Raw genomic sequence first — 24959 nt, forward strand, 5'->3', positions numbered from 1 at the left:
CTCTAAATTCCTTTAGTAAAGACAATTCCCAAATCTGTACTTTATTCTGATAACAGAAAGAATTCTCCAGCCACGGGAGTGACACTATCAGAAATACAGGTATTTCCAGAGACTGAAGGAGGCTAAACAGAGAACTATTAAGACCAGTAAAAAGCCTACAGTTGTAATTCTCGAAATATTTGTATGTCTCACTACTTTGAAATTACAGTAGTTGTCACATCTGCTGCTTGATCTTGCTATTTAAGGCATTAATAAAGAAGCACACACATTAAAGATGTATTTTCTTAATATTAAAAAAAACCAGTACTTCAACATAACCGATTTCCTTGGTAACCTTACATAATTTATTCTATTCATTTAAGACCACTAATCTGATCTGGCAGTGAGGACCTCCTCAGGAGAACATGCCTCTCACAAAGGATCTCCTGCATCCCTCGCCAGAACAGGACACACAACAAGAAGCACCTGCTGCAGAGCCCCACCTCCTACTTCATGGATGTGAAATGCCCAGGATGCTATAAAACCACCACCATCTCTAGCCAGGCACAAACAGTAGTTTTGTGTGTTGGCTGCTCTAATGTCCTCTGCCAGCCTACAGGAGGAAAAAGCAAGGCTTACAGAAGGATGCTCCTTTAGTTGGAAGCAGCACTAAAAGCACCCTGAATCAAGATGAATGGGAAACGATCCCAATAAACATATTTTGGATTAAAAAAACCAAACCAAACCAAAAAACAACCCACTAATCTGAGAAGGAGCCACAGGTTTCACTGACTACCTAAAAGATCCATGACACAAAAAAGATTAAGAACTCTTATTATCAGGGCAATTTACAGATTCAGTGCAAATGGCAGAGACAGAAAACTAGTACATAGAAGTTTGTACTCAAGAGAAAAAATGTCAGTTGGGATCTTGAAGGAGGCACGATGAATAAACTTAAAACCATTCAAATGTTAAAATCAATTTTATCAGGTATTCATTAATCGTCTACATTGTTAAGTGCTATAGATACTACAGCGAAAACAGAAAATTCCTTACTCTCATAAACTTTATACAACATGGGGGAAATATAAAGAGACATGTATTAGGGGACTTCCCTGGTGGTCTAGTGCAGCAGGGGGCACAGGTTCAATTCCTCGTCAGGGAACTAAGATCCCACAAGATGCGTGGCAAGGCCAAAGGAAGAAAAGGGGGGGTGGGGTAAGGAGACATATATTAAAAATAGATAAATTATGATAGATACTAAGAAAAAATGCAAATGCTATAATTAACATCATCATGGATAACTAGAGAACTTGGTTTAAATTAGGGGCTCAGGGAAGGCTCTTCCTCTCTAAGGAAGTGGCATTTAAAACAGAGACCTGAAGGACAGGCTGGAATTAGCCAGGTGACGGGTAGCTGAGAAGGCAAGTGTTCTACTGAACAGAGAGAGGTTAGGCAGGTGAATCTGTGGACCCCAAAGAAGGCTACTGGTGGCGGGCACATACCAAGCCAAGAGCACATGGCTCAGGATGAGGCTGTGACCTGGAAGTTGTGCTAAGGGTTTAAGACTCATCTTAAGTGCACTTCCACTTTAAGGAAGGACTAAAAGTACCCAATTTATATTTGTAAATGCTCTCTCCAGCTGTGATATGAAGAATAAATTGTAAAAAGGAAAGAGTGAAAAAAGAAACCATTTGAAACATTGCAATAGCACCAGTAAGAGATGGTAGTGGCTTGGACTAAGCAACAAGCACATAACTGGCATTTTAAGCCAGTCAGTTCATTGTACGAAATCATGCCGCCCACTGCAGAACATTCGGCGTCCCAGACTCAAGGGCACTGTGAACCAGCAGCACTCTCAACTCAGTAAAATACTCACAAAAAGAAAAAGCAGCACACCTCTAAGGGCAGTGGTAAAGCCTCTGGAATGTACAAGATGACGACAGTGGAGACAGGAGGAGTTACTGAGATTGAAAAGGAAAGGTGCTGACTGGGATCTAGTGAGCAAGGTGGGTGAACAGGCCAGATAATACTGTCAAGGTCAAAAATGAGCTGTGCATATGGGAGAAAAAATTTGCAACATGTAGGACTTGTATTTAGAGTATATAAAGAACTTACAACTTCAAAATAAGACAAACAACCCAAAATTTTAAATAGGCAAAAGAACAGACACTTTTTGTGTGACAATACACACACATAAAGATGAATGATGTCATAAGGGAAATGTAAATTAAAACCACATAACATACCCATTAGAATGGCTAAAATGAAAAAGAATGACCATACCAAGTGCTGATGAGGTTGTAGAAAAGCTAGAACTCTCATACCCTGCAGGTGGAACTACAAAATGGTACAATCACTATGAAAAGGCTTGGTGGTTTCTGAAAAATTAAATGCACACTCACCATACAACCCAGCAGTTCCACTCCTAATTATTTACTCAAGAGAAATGAAAATATATGTCTATGACAATAGCCAAGATACGGACACAACCTAGGTGTCCACTAATGGATGAATGGATAAAGAAGACGTAGTATACGTGTACAATGGAATACCAGTCAGCTGTAAAAATGAAAGAAATCTGCCACAACATGGACGGACCTTGAGGGCATTACACTAAGTGAAATAAGTCAAGACAGAGAAAGACAAATACCACATGATGTCACTTATACATGGAATCTAAAAAACAAAACAAACAAAACAAAACCCAGGTGGCTGCCAGAGGGGTAGGGGGTAGGGAGTGGGGGGAAACAGGTAAAGGGGGTCAAGAGGTACAAACTTACAGGTATAAAATAATTAAGTCACGGGGATGCAACGTACAACATAGGGAATACAGTCAATGATACTGTATTGACTTTGTATGGTGACAGATGGTAACTGTGCTTATTGTGGTGATCATTTCACAATGTATACAAATGTCAAACCACTATGTGGTACACATGAAACTAATAAAATATTGTATGTCAAATTACTTCAATTAAAAAATAAAGAAAATATACATCCATAGAGACTTGTATACAGATGTTTGTAGGAGCTTTATTCATAACAGTCACGAACTTGGAACAACCCAAATAGTCATCAACAAGGAAAGAGTAAACAAACTGTGTGTCACCGTGCAATGGAAGAGCACTGAGCAACAAAAGGGAAATGACTACATGCGACAACAAGGATGAACCTGGAAAACCCTATGCTAAGTGAAAAAGCCAGGCAAAAAAGAGCGAAGACTTCTAAATTCCATTTATCTGAAACGCTAGGTAAGCTGAGGCTGATCTACAGTGATAGAAAACTGATCCATGGTTGCCTGAGCTGAAGACTGACAGCAAACGGCACAAGGGTACTTCTTCCTGGGGTTATGTAATGTTCCATATCTCCACTGTGGTGGCGGTTACACAGGGTATATATTTGCCAAGACTCAACTGAACTTTGCACAAAGAAAAGGTCCATTTTGTTGTATATAAATTATACCTCAGGGCTTCCCTGGTGGCGCAGTGGTTGAGAGTCTGCCTGCAGATGCAGGGGACGTAGGTTCGTGCCCCGATCCGGGAAGATCCCACATGCCGCGGAGCGGCTGGGCCCATGAGCCATGGCCGCTGAGCCTGCGCGTCCGGAGCCTGTGCTCCACAAAGGGAGAGGCCACAACAGTGAGAGGCCCGTGTAGCGCAAAGAAAAAGAAAAAAATTATACCTCAAAAGGTGATTTTTAAAAATTGAGCTGTGCTACAAAACTGTGGGGCTGATTTTCTCTCATGGTTCATATGCTCATACTGAGGACAATTTCATAGGAAGTGTTACAAACAGGTTTTGAGCAATGGCAACATCATTAGAATAAATGCCCAGGCTTCCACAGTCATTTCTGAGGCTTTGGCGTAAATATAACATTTCTGGTACGTTCAGGCTTTCTCCCCATCCTCCCCAGCCCCCTGTCATTACAGTCATTTCATAGCAGAGGCTCAATAATATTTGTGGATAATAAAGTTTGTCTAATGAAGGAGCTATCTCCTCATGCATTAGCACCACATACTGTACACGTTGTTAAGCAACTAAAATGCTATCAACTGTTAATGGGTTATTTTTAGAGAAAGCTATTAAGCTGTTCTCTAAGCTACCCATTTCGGTGCACTTTAATTATCTGAACACAAAACCACAGTACTTTGTTTCACAGATAAAAATTAACTTGTCTTCAGATGCTAAGTTAGACTGATCCAAATTAATGTTCCAAAAGTAAGTAGGTACATAATACAAATGACTGCTTTAAAAGAAAACGTATTCGTTCCTTTAGCCTGATTCTCTCATAATTTACTAACCAAGAAAGCCAGTGCAAAGGTTTCTTTAGAGTGTGCGAACCATTCAGTGAGCAAATAAAAGCTAAAGTCATTTTAGCTGTAAAACCATCATAATTTTACATTATTTTAAGACTGAGTGCTCCAATAATACTTCAGATATTGCAACTTAAAATCTGATGTCATGAACACATGTGCACCCTCTCTTGGAAAGGTGCTCCATACAGCCCAAAGCTTGAACAAATTTGGTTGTCTACATATGCATTTTTAAATCTCTTCAGTAATAGAACAGGGGCCAAAGAGTCAGGTGAGTTCCAATTCTGGACCATTCCCTTACTAGCTGAGACATCACTGAACTACCCAACACCTCTGAGCAACCATTTGCTTGACTCAAAAATGAAGAAAGCCTATGGGGTTATGAAGATTGCAAAAACAGCAGATGAAAAGCCTGAAAGATATTAGACCATCCCCAAAAAAGTGGAAGTCATTTTTAATTACTTTATTATTTTTTATTAATTTATCCAATGAAACCATAAAAAGAAAGTAACATCAGAAAAAAAAAACTAGACTTCAAATCAGGAGATCTGAGTTTTAGTCCTAGCTTGGCTATGCCCTGTATGTCTGCCCTGACAGTGTTGGCCAAGTTACAAAAAGAAGATACCATTATTCTGTGTTCAGGCTTCTTCCAAACATAAGTGCAAAACTTCTTTAAAAATTTTTTATATGTATACAAGAGACTGGAAAAAAACCCACACCCAATTATATGACTGAATGTACATACATACATATATATGCATAGATATAGCCATAGAAAGATGAAGACTTGTAGTGACTTATACTCAGTAAAGGTTCTACAAATTTTTGGTGGGCTCAAGTACACAAATTATTAAAGGAAAAAGTATGAAAAACATTTCTCTCCGATTAATAGGAAAAATGCGTCTCTATTACTAGATCTAAGATACCCCATCAGAATTTAGTACCGTGACTATCATCATCCTAAAACCCCACAACCATAAACTCTGTTATTTGAAGCACACTAGAGTAGCACAAAGTCAGAGTTAGTACTCTGCAACAGATCCAATCAGTACTCTAATCCAAGCAGTACTCTTTAGAAATGAACTTTGGAGTTCACCTATGCTCTGAACTTGTCATGAGAGAGACCCTGATGAAGCAGATGGGCTACTACTCACTTGTGGATCATCCCCCTACATTTCCTTCCTCCTCAGATATTCTCTTCTGCCTTCACTGGCCAAGAATTCTAGGACGGTCCAGGTCGGGCTGGCTCGCGGTGAGCTCTGAGAACAGCCAGACGTATTGAACCAAGACTAAGAGCATCGAGTCTCCTCCAGTGCTATGCATTCCGGGTAGCCGCCCAGGCAGCTCTGCGCACCTCTGGCCCTGAAGTTGAGTGAGACACTGAGAGAGGACCTCAGTAACCATAATGACCACCGCTTACTGAGCCCTCAGCACAGTGCTGAGAGCTTCAGAAAAACCTTTACTTGCTGTCTTCACCATAACCCTATGGCGGTAAAGCACAGCCCCTACTTTACAGGTGAAGAAACTATGGCAGAAGGGAGGAGTCAAGTAACTTGTCTCTGATTACACAACCAGCAGCCAACAGAACTGGGATTTAATCCCAGGCGTGCTGACCTCCAAAACCCCTGTTTCTCAGCCACTACACCATGCGAGGGTCAGTAGTCCTCCACTGGCTATGCCCTTTTGCTGGTGATGAACCAAGGTTTGGCTCATGATTCTGACGGGGCAACTGTAAAGAAGCTGAGGATGGCAGACAATGAGGACAAAAACAAAAATCATCGTACTGACCACGATACAGAAAGCATTCTGCTTCCCAAGGGAGCCTATCCATTTTGAAGGTTCTGGCTATTTAGATCTTCTTCATCAGGATAAGCCAAAACCTAAAACCTGTCTCCTCTGAAACAAGAGGCAAATATGTCCTGTAAATGAGGTGTGGGAGAGCAGACCTGAAGGCAGGAGATGAAAAGGCAAACCAAACATGAGGGGAGGGAGGTGAGATCAGGGTCTGAATGGGGACAAGTAACAAGATATGCTGGAGACCAGCAGGAATGAGAATCCAGAGATTTTTAGTAGTGTCGATCGTGACAATTCAGTAATTTTCTTTAGCATATACCATCAGCCTGCAAGATCAGACAAAATAAACAGTTGGGTTCTCGTAAAATGGGAGTGGAGTCGTCAAGAGAAGAGAGGAGAGGTTAGCAGACAGATCCAGACCCAGGCCAGACGGGACTAGGAGATTAGGAAACCATAAAGGTGAGGATCTCAAGTGGGGGTACAGGGGAGAAGGAGCAGGAGGAAAGGGAGCTACAGTCCGAAAGAGGATGATCTACTTCGTAAGGCCACCCTTGCTCACCTTTGTAAACTGTACCCCAATGAGTCAAGTCAGAGAAAGAAAGGCTCGGATGATCATCCCCATCATGGAAACTTTAGGTCAGTCAAGAAATGCAAGTTTCTCACGAACTGCCCCAATGTCAGAAATATTAACACCCGCCCAGACCTATGGAAGACGGAAAAGTGTTTAAACTGGAAGCAAACAGCATTATTATCTAAACTGAAAAGAACTGCCCACACAACTAAGCAGACAGTGAGATGTTACACAACAGATGCTAAACTAGGTAAAGTAGAAAACTGTAACATACAATTATAACTCTAAAATACCAGTAAAAAAATCTCCAGTCAGAGCTGGAAAACTAATTTTACTTCTTTCCAATAAAAAACCTTCTACAGTTGGAGTTTTTTTCTTTCCCCAACCCATCATGATAGAAGAGGAAGTAGATAAGGAAAGGAAGACCCTGAACAAAATCTGATAATCATTCATATGTATGCATCATAAAATATACGCAATTAACTCTCAAACACTGCTGGTGGGAAGACAGGTTATAAACCCTTCTGGACAGGTTGGTAGGACAGTCCTTACCAAAATCAAACATCTGCACCTATCTTTTGATTCAGCAATCCCGCTCCTAGGATTCTACCCTAAACATACATCTCCAGTGATATGAAAATACATAAGCACAAGGTAATTCACCTCAACATTATTTGTAACCGCAAAATACTAGCAGCAACCTAAATACCCATACACTGGAGAAAGGCTGAATGAACTATGATACGCTCACATGGTGGAGTACTATGCAGCTGTAAAAAAGGAATGAAAAAGATCTACAAACTAACACGGAGTGGTTCCAAGATACAATATTAAGTAAAAAAGCAAAGTATAAAAGAGATTTATACTATGCTACCCTTCATATAAGAAAGAAGGGTTATAAAAAAACATAAATGTATCTGCTTATCTGTATAGCAGAAATATAGAAAGGATAAACCCAGAACTAAAGAGATCGGCTGTATACAGGGGATGAGTGGGAAAGTGGTGAAGGGGAGGATAGGAACAGGGTGGTAGGGATGAGAAGGGAGGGACTGTTCCTTGAGTATACCTTGTGTGTAGCTCTTACTCCGAGAGTCACAGTCATATCACATATTCAAAAAACTAAAGAAACAATAATGAGGATACGGGAAGAACCCCAAATGGAACACCAACAGTAACAAATGAACCTAACTGTATTACAAATGAATGACATAACCACACTGAAGGGCATGAGGAACTAGAAACCAGCCTAAGCAACTTTAGAAAACAGTATTTTAACTGGATGCTGTAAAGCTAAAGCAGGAAAGGGCTGAACACAAATCCTGTAATCTAATTAGTGAACATGTTTCTCACAAGGATATGGGTTAGCAATTCTGCATCTACTTTATGTATAAATAGAATGGGACTGAACAAATAAGCAAACAAAATGGAAGATAATGAGAGCCAGGCTGGGGAAAGAATACAAGCAAGAGGAAAGGCTAAAATAAACCACATGGTGTTGGATTGGAATCAGGGACATCAGTATGAACTCATAGTTTTTAACATATACACAGACAGAGAAATACAGATGTGTGTATGTGTGGGTTGGTGTACACACATCTATTTTCCCAGCTCTGTTCACTGAGAAGACTTAGAAGCAACTACACCCCAGTAGCAACGAGCACACTTTGCCCTTAAAAGGTACTCAAACAAGGGTGGGGTTTGTTGAAAGCAGTCACTCTGAAGGAGCAAACAAAGGTCGAAGTTGCAACAATTTGAAATAAAAAATGACAATGCTGGATTACAAACCTACAGAATAGAACAAATACCCATGAGTTCATACTGACACAAATAAGTAAGTGAATAAATCAGTGGGGAGAAGGAACAGCTCTTTCTCACAGAGGCACTCCAATCAGATGGAATGAGGAAAATAGAAAAACTGTCATTAGGTAAATACCACAATAATTTTTTCAGAAAAAGGTTCATGGATGGATGCTTAATCTAGTGAGTAGAAATCTGAGAAGAAACAGGGCATCTGCTTAGTCTCAAAGTACATCCTCTAAGATATTTATTAATTACAAAGGGGTAAATAGATGGACCCCATCTTAACCAGGTGATTAAAGTTAACATCCCTAAGGATAAAATATCTCCACAACACCAACTCTCTGATGTGATGTATCAAGAAAGGCACATCACTTCTGTTAAAACTGCATAATCTCATTCCATTCATGAAAAACCATCAGATAAACACAAACTGAGGGACAGCCTACAAAAATAACAGTCCAGGGCTTCCCTGGTGATGCAGTGGTTAAGAATCCACCTGCCAATGCAGGGGACACAGGTTCAAGCCTTGGTCCGGGAAGATCCTACATGCCGTGGAGCAACTAAGCCTGAGCGCCACAACTACTGAGGTCTGCGTGCCATAACTACTGAAGCCCACACGCCTAGAGCCCATACTCTGCAACAAGAGAAGCCACCGCAATGAGAAGCCCGCACACCGCGACCAAGAGTAGCTCCCACTCACCACAACTAGAGAAAGCCCGCGCACAGCAACAAAGACCCAACACAGCCAAAAATAAATAAATACAATAAATAAATTTACAAAAACAACAATCCAGTACTCATTAAAAGTGTCACGGTTATGAAAGACAGAGGAAGGCTGAAGAAATGTCACAGTTGGAAGAGACTAAGGAGACACAACAATTAAATGCAAAATGAGAACCTGGAAGAAAAAATGACATTGGGGGAAAATGGGAACTGTGAATAAGGTCTGCATCTAGTATTGTACCAGTTTTAATTTCTTGGTTTTGATGACATTCCTACAGACATACACCATGTTCACATTAGGAAAAGGTGGTTACATGGGAACTCTCTGGACTATTTATGCACCTTTTTTCTAAGTCTAAAATTATCTCAAAATAAAAAGTTAAAAAATTACATCCTTTTGTTAAAATTATATGCATATATGTATATTTGTGTGTGCATGTGTGTAACAAAGATTTTAAAAAGAGAACAGAGAATGAGAAGAATGTGAAAAGAGAGAATGATGGAGCCACTGCCATGATTCTTGATAATTTCCCAATTCCTCAATTGAGTCCTCCTTCCCTCAGGTCCTGGCCTGAGTCCCTGTGTTTCAATAATCTGAGAGTGTACACAAAGGATCCCCAAAGACTTCAGAGACTGTAGTGGGATAACTGAGGACATGGAAAGGAGACGTGACCCATGAGCCCACCCCCAGCAAACTGGGGGCTGGCGAATAAGCCAGAACTGCAAACAGTCCTGATTGCTTTGAGCCCCCCCCCCCACCCCGGCAAACCGGGGGCATGCGAATAAGCCAGAGTTGTGAACAGGTCTGAATGCTTCGAGCGCCGCCCCCTCCCCGCCCCGGCAAACCGGGGGCCTGCAAAAGAAGCACTGAGTGCTTTGGGCACTGATCCATGAGATGTCCTCAGTATAATCAGAGTGGTGGGAACACAAGGAAATGTCCTTGTGCTACTTCAGTATAATCAAAATAATGGTGGGAACTTTGTGCTGTTCTTGCGCTCAAGGAGGAAGCACGGCAGGTGCTCACGAAAGCCAATTACTGCTCGTATAATTAATAAAAACATAGGATGCTGCTTTGGCACTTCTGAAATGTTAAGAAAACAAGTCTTAAAGTGTAAATCTAGATAATGCTTTAATAAAAGTTACCACAGCAAGACAGACGGCGCTGTTTTGCCTGAGCGAGCGGCAGCCCTCTACTGCTGTGCTTTGGCACAATTCATCTCGTGTGATGAGCTTACTTTCCGCCCTGTCCTAAGAAACTACAACAGAGACCGACAAGAATTCCGTAGGATCCTGGTCAGCACAACCAAGAATTTCTCAAATGTTTCATTGCTCAAGTTACTGTGGAAATCTTATTTCTGAAATCAGTTTCTTTTCTTTTCTCCCCATATTATCTCTTCACTTTTGCCCTCGACCAATAAATATATCTGTTGCCAGACACAATCAAAGATCCATACAGAGAGGAACACTGCCAGAGACAGTGGCTGCCCCCAGGTAACTCCCAACACTGATCCTCTGCACACTCAGAGTGACAGCTGATCTCCAGGACAACTGCTGAAACTAGGGCCTGTACTCCGAAAAATCTACCCATGTGACAGACTGTCAAGTATCTGAAGAAACAACCTTAAAACTAGTCAAGTTTTATTTTGGGTCAAGTTACAAAAGCCCGGGTCTTGGAAGTCCTGAATCTGAATTCAAGTTCTTGCACTGTCACAACTCTGTGCTTGTAACCATGGGCAATTCTCTTAACCTTGCTGAACCTCAATATCTCCCCCATAAAATGGAAAGAATACTTATCTCTCATATACAGGCTTATTTGGAAGAATAAGTATCTGCGAACTCACTTCATAAATTCAATACAAATGCAAACAATACCACTGCCACCTACATGACAACAATTTTATCAGAGTTCCAGCCCAACAATCTCTTTTTTTTTTTTTTTTTTTTTTGGCGGTATGCGGGCCTCTCACTGTTGTGGCCTCTCCCGTTGCAGAGCACAGGCTCCGGATGCACAGGCTCAGCGGCCATGGCTCACGGGCCCAGCTGCTCCGCGGCATGTGGGATCCTCCCAGACCGGGGCACGAACCCGTGTCCTCTGCATCGGCAGGCAGACTCTTAACCACTGCACCACCAGGGAAGCCCAACAATCTCATGTTTTAATTATTTCATTATCATTTTAAAATAAATCAGTTACTAATTATATCAATTTTCAGTTCATCACTGTACACTGTATTATTTTAATTTTCCTTATATTCCCATTAGATATAAAAATTATGCTCATTTTTAAGAACACAACAACTACATAAAACTTTAAAAGAATTAAGTCCTACCATATAGTCTAAATATCTTAGCCAAAGCTACCCAATGCGAGGGCTAGGATTAACACTTGGTCCTTCCTCTGAATTCTGTGTTCTTTCCATTATGTAAAAATGTGCCCAGAAAGTCTTACACAACAGAACTTTGGGAAGCACTAAGTGAGAAGTGGTACAGAATGCCGCCTCCTTCAAAACTCAACAAAATAAACATGTTATAAACAAAGAACAAAGATAAGACTCAATTGAAGGAACACAGCAAGCAAATTTTAAAGGGCAACCAGGAGCAGGAGTGGCCACTAAGCACAAACAATAAAGGTCCAGGAGAAAAGGAGCAGGCTTAGCAGAGTCATCTCTAAGAATGGAGATAAAGACAGAATGGGACTCATAAACACATTTAAAGTGTTACACACAAGGGGAATGCTAAATAAAAACAGACCAGAATATATTCTGCAGAACCGTGACATATTACAAAAGAATTTAAAATAAAAAAAGAATTCTGCAAATAGCAGAATCAGGATTTAAAAAAAAAAAAGAATAAGTCAAGCAGAATGTAAATTAAAAAATAATAATTTATAAGGTAACAATAACAGAAATCAGTTAAATAGACAGAAGAGAGTGCAGATGATACCATCAGAGCTGGAAAACAGATTAAAAAAGAATTAAGGGGCTTGCTTCCCTGGTGGTGCAGTGGTTGAGAGTCCGCCTGCCGATGCAGGGGACACGGGTTCGTGCCCCGGTCTGGGAAGATCCCACATGCCGCGGAGTGGCTGGGCCCGTGAGCCTGCGCGTCCGGAGCCTGTGCTCTGCAACGGGAAAGGCCACAGCAGTGAGAGGCCCGCGTACCACAAAAAAAAAAAAAAAAAAAGAATTAGGGACTTTCCTGGCGGTCCAGGGGTTAGGACTCTGTGCTTCCACTGCAGGGGGCACAGATTTGATCCCTGATCAGGGAACTAAGACCCTGCAAGCCGCACAGCACGGTCAAAAAATAAAAATAAAAGAATTAAGCTACAATAACAGAGGCCCACAAAAAGAGTTAAGATTAACTGTTTAAGATCAGAGAGACAATAAAATTAGAAAATAAATAAATAAAAATCAGAGAGAAAATAATCAAATAATATTTTTTGAATTAAAAACAAAAAAGATATCATTGGCAAGAATAAAAGAATAGTGTGCCTACCAATCAGGGTTAAATCCAAGAGGAAGAGGCTCAAAAAGGAAGAATAACCAGTGGCAAAAGGAGGAAAAACGAAGATCTCAGAATGCAGAAAGAGATGAGAAAATGATGCACACCCAGGCCCAACTATGAGAAGTAAAATAAGTGAAGGTCGTTATTCGCCAAGTTCATTTTACAGAGCCAATGCCAAATAGCAACTAATGACTCTGAAAAGTAAATCTTGACAACTTAACAAAATAGTAAAATGTAAAATGCATGTGAAAAGAAGCCGGAATGTAAAAGGGCACCCCTTCCCCCAGCTCCACATTGGCAGGAGGCTTTCTGCACAGGGGCTGATTACTGGGGAAAATATGGGGAGTGACTGCTAGGTGCAGGGTTTCCTTTTGGGGTGATAAAAACGTTCTGGAATTAGATATCACCGCCCCTCAAAAAAAAGTATGGTCTCATTAAAAAAAGAAAAAATTCTTTTTTCAGATCGGTATATCAGGGGCTAACACTTAAAGAGTTCAACGAATTCCCTGGCGGTCCAGGGGGGCGCTTTCACTGACTAGGGCCTGGGTTCAATCCCTATCCCGAGAGCCGCACAGCGTGGCCCAGAGTTCAACCTGAAAAATCTCTTCACTCTGGAGAGCTACCAGCAACCAAGACCAGGCACAAGAGCAAGGAGAAAAACTGGCTCTGAGTTCTGGGAGTGGGGAAGAGGGAGAGAAAAGGCATCCTGATGATATATACGTTTTATCTTGGCCAACCCACTCCACCAGAGTATGAAAACTGACAAGGATTCAAGGTAGAAGCCCTGCTAAGAAGTTAAAGAGCAGACATCTGGGCAAAACAAGAGTAAAAAGCCTTATAATACCAGGTTATGGTTAAAAATAATAAACTAGACCAATGGAACAAACAGATTCCAGAAAGACACAGGTAAACACCTCTAAGTTTAATATGAAAACTCATGTGAAATTAGACAAGGTGTCTAATACTGCTAAAATTATACTCTTAATATGGAATAAAATACATAAAGCATATAAATGCAGCATTCTTCTCTGCAATTATTTCCACACAGCTTAAAAGACTAACGGTTAAAGGCCTTCATGTATTTCACCAATTCTGAAGCAATAAAAGAACACAGCAAACAATTAGTTGATGAATTTGATTATACAAATATTTTTAAAGCTTTCAGAAAAAAATTTAAAGGCTTTCAGAACATTAATGCTTAGCTTCTAGTGCATAAACGGTTCCATAACTTGAATACAGTTCAAACATCAGATAAGTGAGTAAAACTTAGAAAAAAGTTTGGCCTCACAAATAACCAAAAACAAGGCACCTAAAAGGTTTATCTCATTTCTATTCAATTACATATAAATAAAAGAATAATACCATGTTGTCACAGCAAGAGGGAACCGGGGCTGGGGTGGGGGACACAGAGCAAAGAGGGACTTTTAAAGATTAACAGGGACAGGTGCCTGGGTGGGGGGGGGGGGGGAAGATTAACAGGGACAGCACAAATTCAAATGCTATTTCTGGAGAGCAATCTGCAGAAGTCCTATCTTTGACCTGGTCAATCATTTTCGGGGAATAGGTTCTAAGAAAGTTACTCAGAGGGGGTGGGGGTGGGGTCCTGTTTGTGCTAAAATGTGTACAGCTGCATCATTTAAAAATAGTGAAAAGGACTTCCCTCGTGGCACAGTGGCTAAGAATCCGCCTGCCAATGCAGGGGACATGGGTTCGAGCCCTGGTCTGGGAAGATCCCACATGCCGTGGAGCAACTAAGCCCATACGCCACAACCAGTTAGCCTGCACTCTAGAGCCCGCGAGCCACGACTAGTGAGACCGAGCACCACAACTACTGAAGCCCTCGCGCCTAGAGCCCATGTTCTGCAACGAGAGGCCACCGCAATGAGAAGCCCGCGCACCGCAACGAAGAGCAGCCCCCGCTCACTGCAACTAGAGAAATCCTGCACACAGCAACGAAGACCCAATGCAGCCAAAAATAAATACATAAATAAATCTATTTTTAAAAAACAAAAATGAAATCAAGAAAACACTTCCATTCACAATACCATCAAAACAAAATACTTAGGAATAAACCTAACAAAAGAGAGGTAAAACTTATGCTCTTAAAACTATAAAACTTTGCTGAAAGAATTAAATAGATGGAAAAACATCCCATGTTCATGGATCAGGAGACAAAATATTGTTAAGATGGCAGTATACCCAAAGTTGATCTAAAGATTCAACACTATCTCTATCACAATACCAGCCTTTTCTTTGTAGAAGTTAACAAGCTGATCCTAAAATTCATATGGAAACTCAAGGGAACCAGAATAACCAAAATAATCTTGTAAAAGAAGGACAAAGTGACAGGACTCACACTGCCCAATTTAAAAACTAATTGCAAGGCTTCCCTGGAGGCGCAATGGTTGAGAGTCCTCCTGCCGATACAGGGGACACGGGTTCGTGCCCTGGTCCGGGAGGATCCCACATGCCGCGGAGCGGCTGGGCCTGTGAGCCATGGCCGCCGAGCCTGCGCGTCCGGAGCCTGTGCTCCACAACGGGAGAGGCCACAACAGTGAGAGGCCAGCGTACCACAAAAAAAAAAAAAAAAAACTTATTGCAAAGCAAGTAATCAAGAAAGTAATCAAGACAGTGTAGTACTGGCACAAGGATAAACAAACAGAATGGAGGAGAGTCTGGAAATAAACTCATTTGTCTATGGTAAACTGATACTCCACAAGGGTGCCAAGACCACTTAGTGGGGAAAGGACAGTCTTTTCAACAAATGACACTGGGGCTTCCCTGGTGGCGCAGTGGTTGAGAGTCCGCCTCCCGATGCAGGGGACACGGGTTCGTGCCCCGGTGTGGGAGGATCCCACATGCCGTGGAGCGGCTGGGCCCATGAGCCATGGCCGCTGGGCCTGCGCGTCCGGAGCCTGTGCTCCGCAACGGGAGAGGCCACAGCGGTGAGAGGCCCGCGTACCGCGAAAAACAAACAAAAAAAAACAAATGACACTGGGACAACTGGATAGCCACATGCAAAAGTATGAAGTTGGACCCTTACCCCATACCATATACAAAAAGTAACTCTAAATGGATCAAAGACCTAAATGTGAGAGGTAAAACTATAAAATTCTTTAAAGAAAACACAGGGATTGTCTTACATTTGGGCTGCTAAAAAAACCAAAAAGACACAGACTGGGTAGCTTATAAACTACAGAAATTTATTTCTCACAGTTCTGGAGGCTGTAAGTCTGAGAACAGAGTGCCAGCATGGTTGGGTGAGGGTCCTCTTCCTGGTTTGCAGAGTTCCCACTGTACCCTCACATGGTAGAAGGGACCAGGAAGCTCTGTGGGGTCTCTTTTATAAACAGCACTAATCCCACTCATAAGTGGACTGTGGACCTGTACATATCTGACCGAGGGATGAGTTCCAACCCTTAGAACCAATTCCAGTGGTCGTGGCCCCTCCCTTCTTGGCTCTGCTGAAGTAAGAACTCAGGGGTTGCCAGTGTGAGGGGGTACAGACCGTTATTTGGAGATGAGACAAGAGAGGCAGAAGTTGCAGAGAACTTGCTGCAGCAAAGGGCAAGGCAGAGCTCTCCTGTCAGAGGCAGAGCACAGGGGTCACCAAGCAGCCCTCTGAGGATCACTATATTTCAACTAAGCCCCTTAAATTTGTACTTCTGATATACCTGATAATTTACTTGAACTGTGTCATTTTATACCTCTGCTGAGCCTTGGAGATCTAGTCAGAATGTATTAAAATGTTATGTATTTTATACAAAAAAGTATTATAGTTTTAAAGCTTAGTTGTATAAATTCATACAGTAAAGAGTCAAAACCCTAAGAATTATTAGCACATTTTTAAGAACAGGTGATATTTATGTGAAATGGACACTGCAGTAAAATGGTTACAGAAGATAGTAACACTTAACATTGAGCTCCACCTTACACTATAGCGATCAGCTTACGTGGTATCCACTCAAGGTAGGGGACATTAAGTTTCCAACTATCTCATTAAAACCTCTATTCTATTTTAGAGAGTTTAAAAGCCAAATATAGCTGTGTTAGCTACAGTTCCACTAGATGAGTCTATATAGCAGATGACTTCCCTAACCTCCAAAAGCCTAATTCTCCTCCCCCTGGAATATAGGCCAGACTTAGTGACTTGCTTTACAAGTAAAATGGGGTGGAAGTGATGCTGTATGTCTTCTGAGGCTAGGTCATAAAAAGGTGCTCTCTGGGAAGAGCACAGCCAGCCACGATGTAGTGAGGATACTCAAGCAGCCTATGCAGAGGGCTCCACTGGGAGAAACTTGAGCCCTAACCCCCCATCTCCCCACCACAACCAACCAGCGCCAGTGTGTCAGCTGGGTGAGCTAGGAAGCAGATAGATACCCCAGACCCAGCTGAAATCTTGGCTGCAACCTCATGAGGCCCTGAGCCAGAACTGCCCAGCTAGGCCCACTCAATTCCTAACTCACAGAAAGTGTGAGAAAACAAATGTTTATTGATGTTTTAAGTCACGAAGTTGTAGGGCATTTATTACACAGCAATAGATTAGTACTACAACAAATGAAATGAGGAAAAACAAGATTACAGAAAACTCTGTAGGTGTCATTTGGTCTAGAAAAGGAATGAAGAGAATGTGAAGACCACCTAAAAACATCTTCCTTCCAGAACTGGAGCATCAAGAGCATGGCAAAGCCATGGGTAAAGTCCTTTCCTAGGTTGTTAAGTAGGATACTTTAAAAAGTAATTTTAAACCACAAATACACACAATATGATTCTCACAACTGTTGAGTGAAACAAACCACACACAAAAGAATACATACTTTATGATTCCATTTATATAAAATACAAAGCCAGGCAAACATGTTAGAAGTCAGGATAATGGCTATTCTGGTGGGTGAGGGGTGGGTAGTGACTAAAAGGAAGAACACAGCAGGCTTCTGGAATGCCTATCACTTCTGCTTCTTGATCTGGGTACTAATTACCCAGGTGTGTTCAGTCTGTGAAAACTCACTGGGCTGAACAATTAAAGATTTGTGTACCTGGCTAAATGTATATTTCAATGAAATATTTTTAAAGATAAAGTACTATTTATTACTGCTATTAGGAATAATAACCCATAATTAGTGCTTTTCTTCAACTAAGGCCTCTCATAAAAAACTCGACCACCATAAAAGCAATTAGGTAGTTTCATCATATGCATTAAAACCATTAAAAAAAAATACAATTCATACTAACTCCAGGAACAAAGAAGAATGCTTTCTATGCAGAAAATTCTGAGACCACTTAACGGAGAAAGTACCTCTCATCCCTGCCGCCCCCCCGGCCACTCCCCACAGGTGAAGCAGGCTGGGCTCTCCCCACCTTCTCAGCACACACTATCCTTTGGGGACTCTCACTTGGCTCCATTAAGGGATAATGGAGAACTTGAGGGCAATGCCCAACTTCTCCCCTCAGGGAGGCCGTAAGCCTCATCTTGGAGGCCACCTGAGATAAGTACAACTAACAGACAGACGCTGGAGGCCCCATCCCAGGGCTGAGGAAAACGGAGGAGTCTCCTAAAGTCACCTGCGGGATTATGGGTATCAGAGTACTTATGAAGTCTAGTCTAATTGGAAAACTCATCTTGAAGACTTATAAAATTCCACTGAAAACCTACGAAATAAAAATAAAGTGTTCTTCTACACCTGAAACTAACAAACATTGTAAATCAACTAAACTTCAATTTAAAAAATAAATAAATAGGGAATTCCCTGGTGGTCCAGTAGTTGGGACTCTGTACTTTCACTGCAGAGGGCCTGGGTTCAATCCCTGGTTGGGGAACTAAGATCCCAGAAGCTGCGCAGTGTGGCAACAAAATAAAATAAGGGACTTCCCTGGTGGTCCAATGGTTAAGAATCCGCCAGCCAATGCAGGGAACATGGGTTCAAGCCCTGGTCCAGGAAGATCCCACATGCCACAGAGCAACTAAGCCCGTGAGCCACAACTACTGAGCCCATGCGCCTAGAGCCCGTGCTCCACAACAAGAGAAGCCAGTGCAAGGAGAAGCCCGCACACTGCAATGAAGACTAGTCCCTGCTCGCTGCAACTAGAGAAAGCCCGCGTGCAGCAATGAAGACCAAGCACAGCCATAAATAAATAAATAAACAAAATTTATAAATAAATAAATGTTCTTTAACTTTCAATGTTTGGCATCATTAATTCATTAACAATGGTGATACTAGACGACCATGTGATTTAAGAAGTACTTCTATAATTGTCTAGGAACAAAGAGAAAATACATACACACGTGTATATACACACAGACTTCTAAGTTGTAAGCGCCCTACTGTATTTACTAAAGGCTCCTCTGAGGTAAGGGTTGTGTTTTATTCATATTTTTATCCCAGCAAGTGCTTAACACAATATTTGCTGAGAGTCACTCCCACTTTAGCTTCCAAATATTTAGTGCTGACAGACAGCACACCAAACACACAGAGCACAGGACCCATCAAAACAAACTCTCCACCTCACACACATTAGGATGGTAACTATCAAAAAACAGAAAAGCAGTACTGGTGAGGATGTGGAGAAACTGGAACCCCTGTGCACTGTTGGTGGGAATGTAAAATGGTACAGCTGCTTTAAAAAACAGTAATGGTAGGGCTTCCCTGGTGGCTCAGTGGTTAAGAATCCACCTGCCAATGCAGGGGACACAGGTTCGAGCCCTGGCCCGGGAAGATTCCACATGCCATGGAGCAACTAAGCCTGTGCACCACAACTACTGAAGCCTGTGCACCTAGAGCCCATGCTCCACAACAATGGAAGCCACCTCAATAAGAAGCACGCGCACCACAACGAAGAGTAGCCCCCGCTCTCCACAACTAGAGGAAGCCCACATGCAGCAACAAAGACCCAATGCAGCCCCCCCCCCAAAAAAACAACAATATGGTAGGGGACACTTCCCTGCTGGTCCAGTGGGTAAGACTCCATGCTCCCAATGCAGGGGACCCAGGTTTGATCCCTGTTCGGGGAACTAGATCTTGCATGCATGCTACAATTAAGAGTTTACACACCACAACTAAGAAGTCCACATGCCACAACTAAAACCTGGTGCAGCCAAAAAATAAATAATTAAAAAAAAAAAAAAAGTACGGTAGTTCTCCCAAAAATTAAGTACAGAATTACCATTCCACTTCTGGGTATATAGCCAAAGAATTGAAAGCAGAGTGTTAGAGATATTTGTACATCTACATTCATAGCAGCATTATTCACAACAGCCAAGAGGTGAAAGCCACTCAATTGTTCATTAATGGATGAATGGATAACAAAGAAAATCGTGCCATTTGCAACAATACGAATGAACCTTGAGGACATTAATGCTCACTTATATGAGGTACTTAGAGTAGTCAAATTCACAGAGAAGGCAGAATGGTTGTTGAAAGGGGCTGAGGAGAGGGGAGAATGAACAGCTGTTAATGGGTAGTTTCAGTTTTGCAAGATAAAAAAGTTCTACAGATCTGTTATACAGCAAAGTGAATATACTTTACTGAACTGTACACTCAAAAATGGTTAAGATGGTAAATTCTGTCATGCATTTTACTGCAATTAAAAAATAATTTTAAAACCCCAAAACAAGCTCCACAAGTTACCTACTTACATAAGTGTTCAGCCTGCACCCAAGTCATTCATTTCAATGCTTTATCTTCTAAACCCATATTGAGATGGATCAGGATTACAGTGGTTTAGTTGATGTAGTCATTTCAGCACCCAAAAGGCATGATCCCCGTTTCACCAAAGAGTGAAATGAGACTCTGACAGGTTAAATGACATGCTGTCAATCACCCAGCTATTAGTGCCAGAGATGAGATTTTTAAATGCAGTTTCTAATTGATAAAAGAGATATGTTCCTGCTGCTCTTAAAGAGGCCTAAGGGGCACGAGGAACTTTATTTCTTCTTTCATTGAGGTATTCAAATAATATAGGGAAGTAAATGGAAATGTGAGGACAGCACAGAGCTAGCAGCCTCAGCTAGCTAGCTCAACCTCAGTATACCATCACTGGTACTATTCCACCTGGCTGATTTGACAAATATTTTCTGAGCACCTACTACGTGCAATGTGTGTACTAGGTACTGTGGTGACAGCAGTGAACAGAGTCCTCACTCTCAAGGAGTTGGGTCAGTCCTTTGCTTCATCTCTGGTTGACTTTCAAGCACACGAGAGCTGTCCCAAACTTTCGCCATGCTTTCCAAGCCTTCGATCCTCCAGGCAATGCACTCTTGGCAGATGTCCGACCTAACCTCCTACTTGACTCAGAAGCTAAGGCCACCTGGCAAAAAAACCTGTCACATACCCTCAGTCTGCCATGGTTTCTCCAGTGATGTCTGTTCTTCTAGTGCCCTTACTTTCCTTCCCTTGAGCTAAGGGAAAAGACCTCCTCTAACCTTCCCAACTGTGATCTCACAACATGCACAACTGCACCAGACACAATGCAGGCACAATACAGGCCAGAGGCCTGCTCCTTACTGCTTCCCTGGAGCTTCCTCCCACCAACAGCCCTTCTGAACCCTGCCAGTGTAGCCAGCAGAAAGCAGTTGAGAAAATGATGACGTTCACCAGAGAACTGAAATCTGTGACACAGAATCAAAGAGACTCCCTTAAGAGCATGAAAAGGTAACTCCCAAAGTGGAGAAGGTATTTGCAACACATAAACCTAAAAAAAGACTCATGTCCAGTATCTAGAAAGAACTCCTATTATTTAATAAAAGGCCAAAATCTCATTAGAAAAGAATTGCAAACAACCTGAACACTTCACAAGATAGCCAAAAGGCTAATATAAAACAGAGCTAAAATAATCAGGAAAATGCAAACAACACCCAACCCACAACAAATACCACTTCATGCCCCCCCAGAATGGCTAAAACTAAGATAGAAAATATGATGTGTTGATCAGAATACGGAGCAGTCTGAACTCTAATACACAGATAGTGGGCATGAACACAATTTAACCACTTCAGAAAATGTCTTGGCAACATCCACTAACGTAGAATGTATGCATACCCTGTGATGCAGCCACTCTGCTCCTAGGTATACACCCAACAGAAATTTGCACACATGTTCACTAAAACACATGCACTAAAATGGTCATAGTAGCGCTAATAATAATGCCCAAAAACTGGAAACAACCCAAATGCATATTCACAGTAGGACAGATAAATAAATTATGGTATAGTCACACCATGGAATACCAATACTGCAATGAGAATGAATAATCCACAACCACACAAACATGATGCTGAATAAAAGAAGCCAGCTACCAATGAGAACAAACATATTATACGACTCCATTCATGGGAAGTACAAAACAAAATGAATCCATGCTGTTACACATCAGGATAGAGCTTCCCCCTGGAGAATGGCAACTGGAAGGAGTCCAAGCGGAGCTTCTGAGGCGCTGGGGTTCTGTTTATCTGAACACTGGTTAGTTATATGGGTGTGCTTAGTTTGTGAAAATTTATCAACCTGTAATCTTATGATATGCGCACATTTCTGTATGTATATTATACTTCAATAAAAGTAAAAAATTAAAAAAAAATCTTAATAAGTAAAAAATAAAAAGGGGGAGAGGCAGAAAAGAACAATTATCACCAAAATTAAGGATAGTGGTCAACTCTAGAAGGGGATTTGATAAGACATTTCTAAGGTCCTGACAGTGTTCTATTTTCAAATTTGCGCAATGATTACGTATATTTAACTTATTCTTTAAACAGCACATATAAAAAAGAATACAGGATTGGTTCAAAATGTTGGAGTAGAAGGCTGTGCACTCACTCTCTCTTGCGAGCACCAGAATCACAACTAGCTGCGGGACAGTCGTTGACAGGAAGACATTGGAATTCACCAAAAAAGATACCCCATATCCAGAGACAAAGGAGAAGCCGCAATGAGACAGTAAGAGGTGCGCAATCACAATAAAATCAAATCCTGTAACTGCTGGGTGGGTGACTCACAAACTGGAGAACACTTATACCACAGAAGTCCACCCACTGGAGTGAAGGTTCTGAGCCACATGTCCGGGCTTCCCAACCTGCGGGTCCGTCAATGGGAGGCGGAATTCCTAGAGAATCAGACTTTGAAGGCTAGTGGGATTTGATTGCAGGACTTTGACAGGACTGGGGGAAACAGAGACTCCACTCTTGGAGTGCACACACAAAGTAGTGTGTGCTTCGGGACCCAGGGGAAGCAGTGACACCATAGGAGACTGAACCAGACCTACCTGCTAGTGTTGGAGGGTCTCCTGCAGAGGCGGGGGACGGCTGTGGCTCACCGTGGGGACAAGGACACTGGCAGCAGAAGTTCTGGGAAGTGCTCCTTGGTGTGAGCCCTCCCAGAGTCGCCATTAGCCCCACCGAAGAGCCATTAGGCTCCAGTGCTGGGTCGCCTCAGGCCAAACAACCAACAGGGAGGGAACCCAGCCCCACCCATCAGCAGACAAGTGGATTAAAGTTTTACTGAGCTCTGCCCACCAGAGCAACACCCAGCTCTACCCACCACCAGTCCCTCCCATCAGGAAGCTTGCACAAGCCTCTTAGATAGCCTCATCCACCAGACGGCAGACCCCAGAAGCAAGAAGAACTACAATCCTGCAGCCTGTGGAAGGAAAACCACATTCACAGAAAGACAGACAAAATGAAAAGGCAGAGGACTTTGTACCATATGAAGGAACAAGATAAAACCTCAGAAAAACAACTTAATGAAGTGGAGACAGGCAACCTTCCAGAAAAAGAATTCAGAATAATGATAGTGAAGATGATCCAGTACCTTGGAAAAAGAATGGAAGCAAAGATCAAGAAGTTGCAAGACACGTTTAACAAAGACCTAGAAGAATTAAAGAACAAACACCTAGAAAAATTAAAGAACAAACAGAGATGAACAATACAATAACTGAAGTGAAAAATACCACTAGAAGAAATCAACAGCAGAATAACTGAGGCAGAAGAACAGATAAGTGCCCTGGAAGACAGAATAACAGAATAAAGAAAAAAACGAATGAAAAGAAATGAAGACACCTTAAGAGACCTCTGGGACAACAGTAAACAGAACAACATTCGCAATATAGGGGTCCCAGAAGGAGAAGAGAGAGAGAAAGGATCCAAGAAAATATCTGAAGAGATTATAGTCGAAAACTTCCCTAACATGGGAAAGGAAATAGCCACCCAAGTCCAAGAAGCGCAGAGAGTCCCAGGCGGGATAAACCCAAGGTGAATCACGCTGAGACACATAGTAGTCAAACTGACAAAAATTAAAGACAAAGAAAAATCATTGAAAACAACAAGGGAAAAATTACAAATAACATACAAGGGAACTTCCATAGGTTAACAGCTGATTTCTCAGCAGAAATTCTACAAGCCAGAAGGGAGTGGCATGATATACTTAAAGTGATGAAAGGGAAGAACCTACAACCAAGATTACTCTACCCAGCAAGGATCTCATTCACATTCGATGGAGAAATCAAAAGCTTTACAGACAAGCAAAAGCTAAGAGAATTCAGCACCACCAAACCAGCTCTACAACGAAAGCTAAAGGAACTTCTCTAAGTGGGAAACACAAGAGAAGAAAAGGCCCTACAAAAACAAACCCATAACAATTAAGAAAATGGTATTAGGAACATACAAATCAATAATTAACTTAAACGAGAATGGATTAAATGTTCTAGCCAAAAGACACAGGCTCGCTGAATGGATACAAAAACAAGACCCATATATATGCTGTCTACAAGAGACCCACTTCAGACCTAGGGACACATACAGACTGAAAGTGAGGGGATGGAAAAAGATATTCCATGCAAATGGAAATCAAAAGAAATCTGGAGTAGCAATACTCATTATCAGATAAAACAGACTTTAAAATAAAGAACGTTACAAGACACAAGGAGGGACACGACATAATGATCAAGGGGTCAATCCAAGAAGATATAACAATTATAAATATATATGCACCCAACACAGAAACACCTCAATACATAAGGCAACTGCTAAGAGCTATAAAACAGAAAATCGACAGTAACACAATAATAATGCAGGACTTTAACACCTCACTTACACCAATGGACAGATCATCCAGACAGAAAATTAATACGGAAACACAAGCTTCAAATGACACAACAGACCAGATAGATTTAATTGATATTTATAGGACATTCCATCCAAAAACAGATTACATTTTCTTCTCAAGTGCACACAGAACATTCTCCAGGATAGATCATATCTTGGATCACAAATCAGGCCGCGGTAAATTTAAGAAA

The 24959-nt window shown here is 41.7% G+C and overlaps 1 protein-coding gene and 1 pseudogene across 3 annotated transcripts in view; one reads left to right on the plus strand and one right to left on the minus strand.

Annotated features, from left to right (window-relative positions):
* The window catches only part of MAPK1 (mitogen-activated protein kinase 1), a 95688-nt gene that overhangs the window by 57650 nt on the left and 13079 nt on the right, over positions 1 to 24959 (minus strand). The window lies entirely within an intron of this gene.
* LOC309970210 (small ribosomal subunit protein eS27-like) lies at positions 405 to 652 on the plus strand (annotated as a pseudogene). Its single transcript has one exon. The product of its transcript is annotated as a small ribosomal subunit protein eS27-like (transcript).

Source organism: Leucopleurus acutus (genome assembly GCF_964270905.1).
Source record: "Leucopleurus acutus genome assembly, chromosome: 13".
In the NCBI taxonomy this organism is placed as follows: domain Eukaryota; kingdom Metazoa; phylum Chordata; class Mammalia; order Artiodactyla; family Delphinidae; genus Leucopleurus; species Leucopleurus acutus.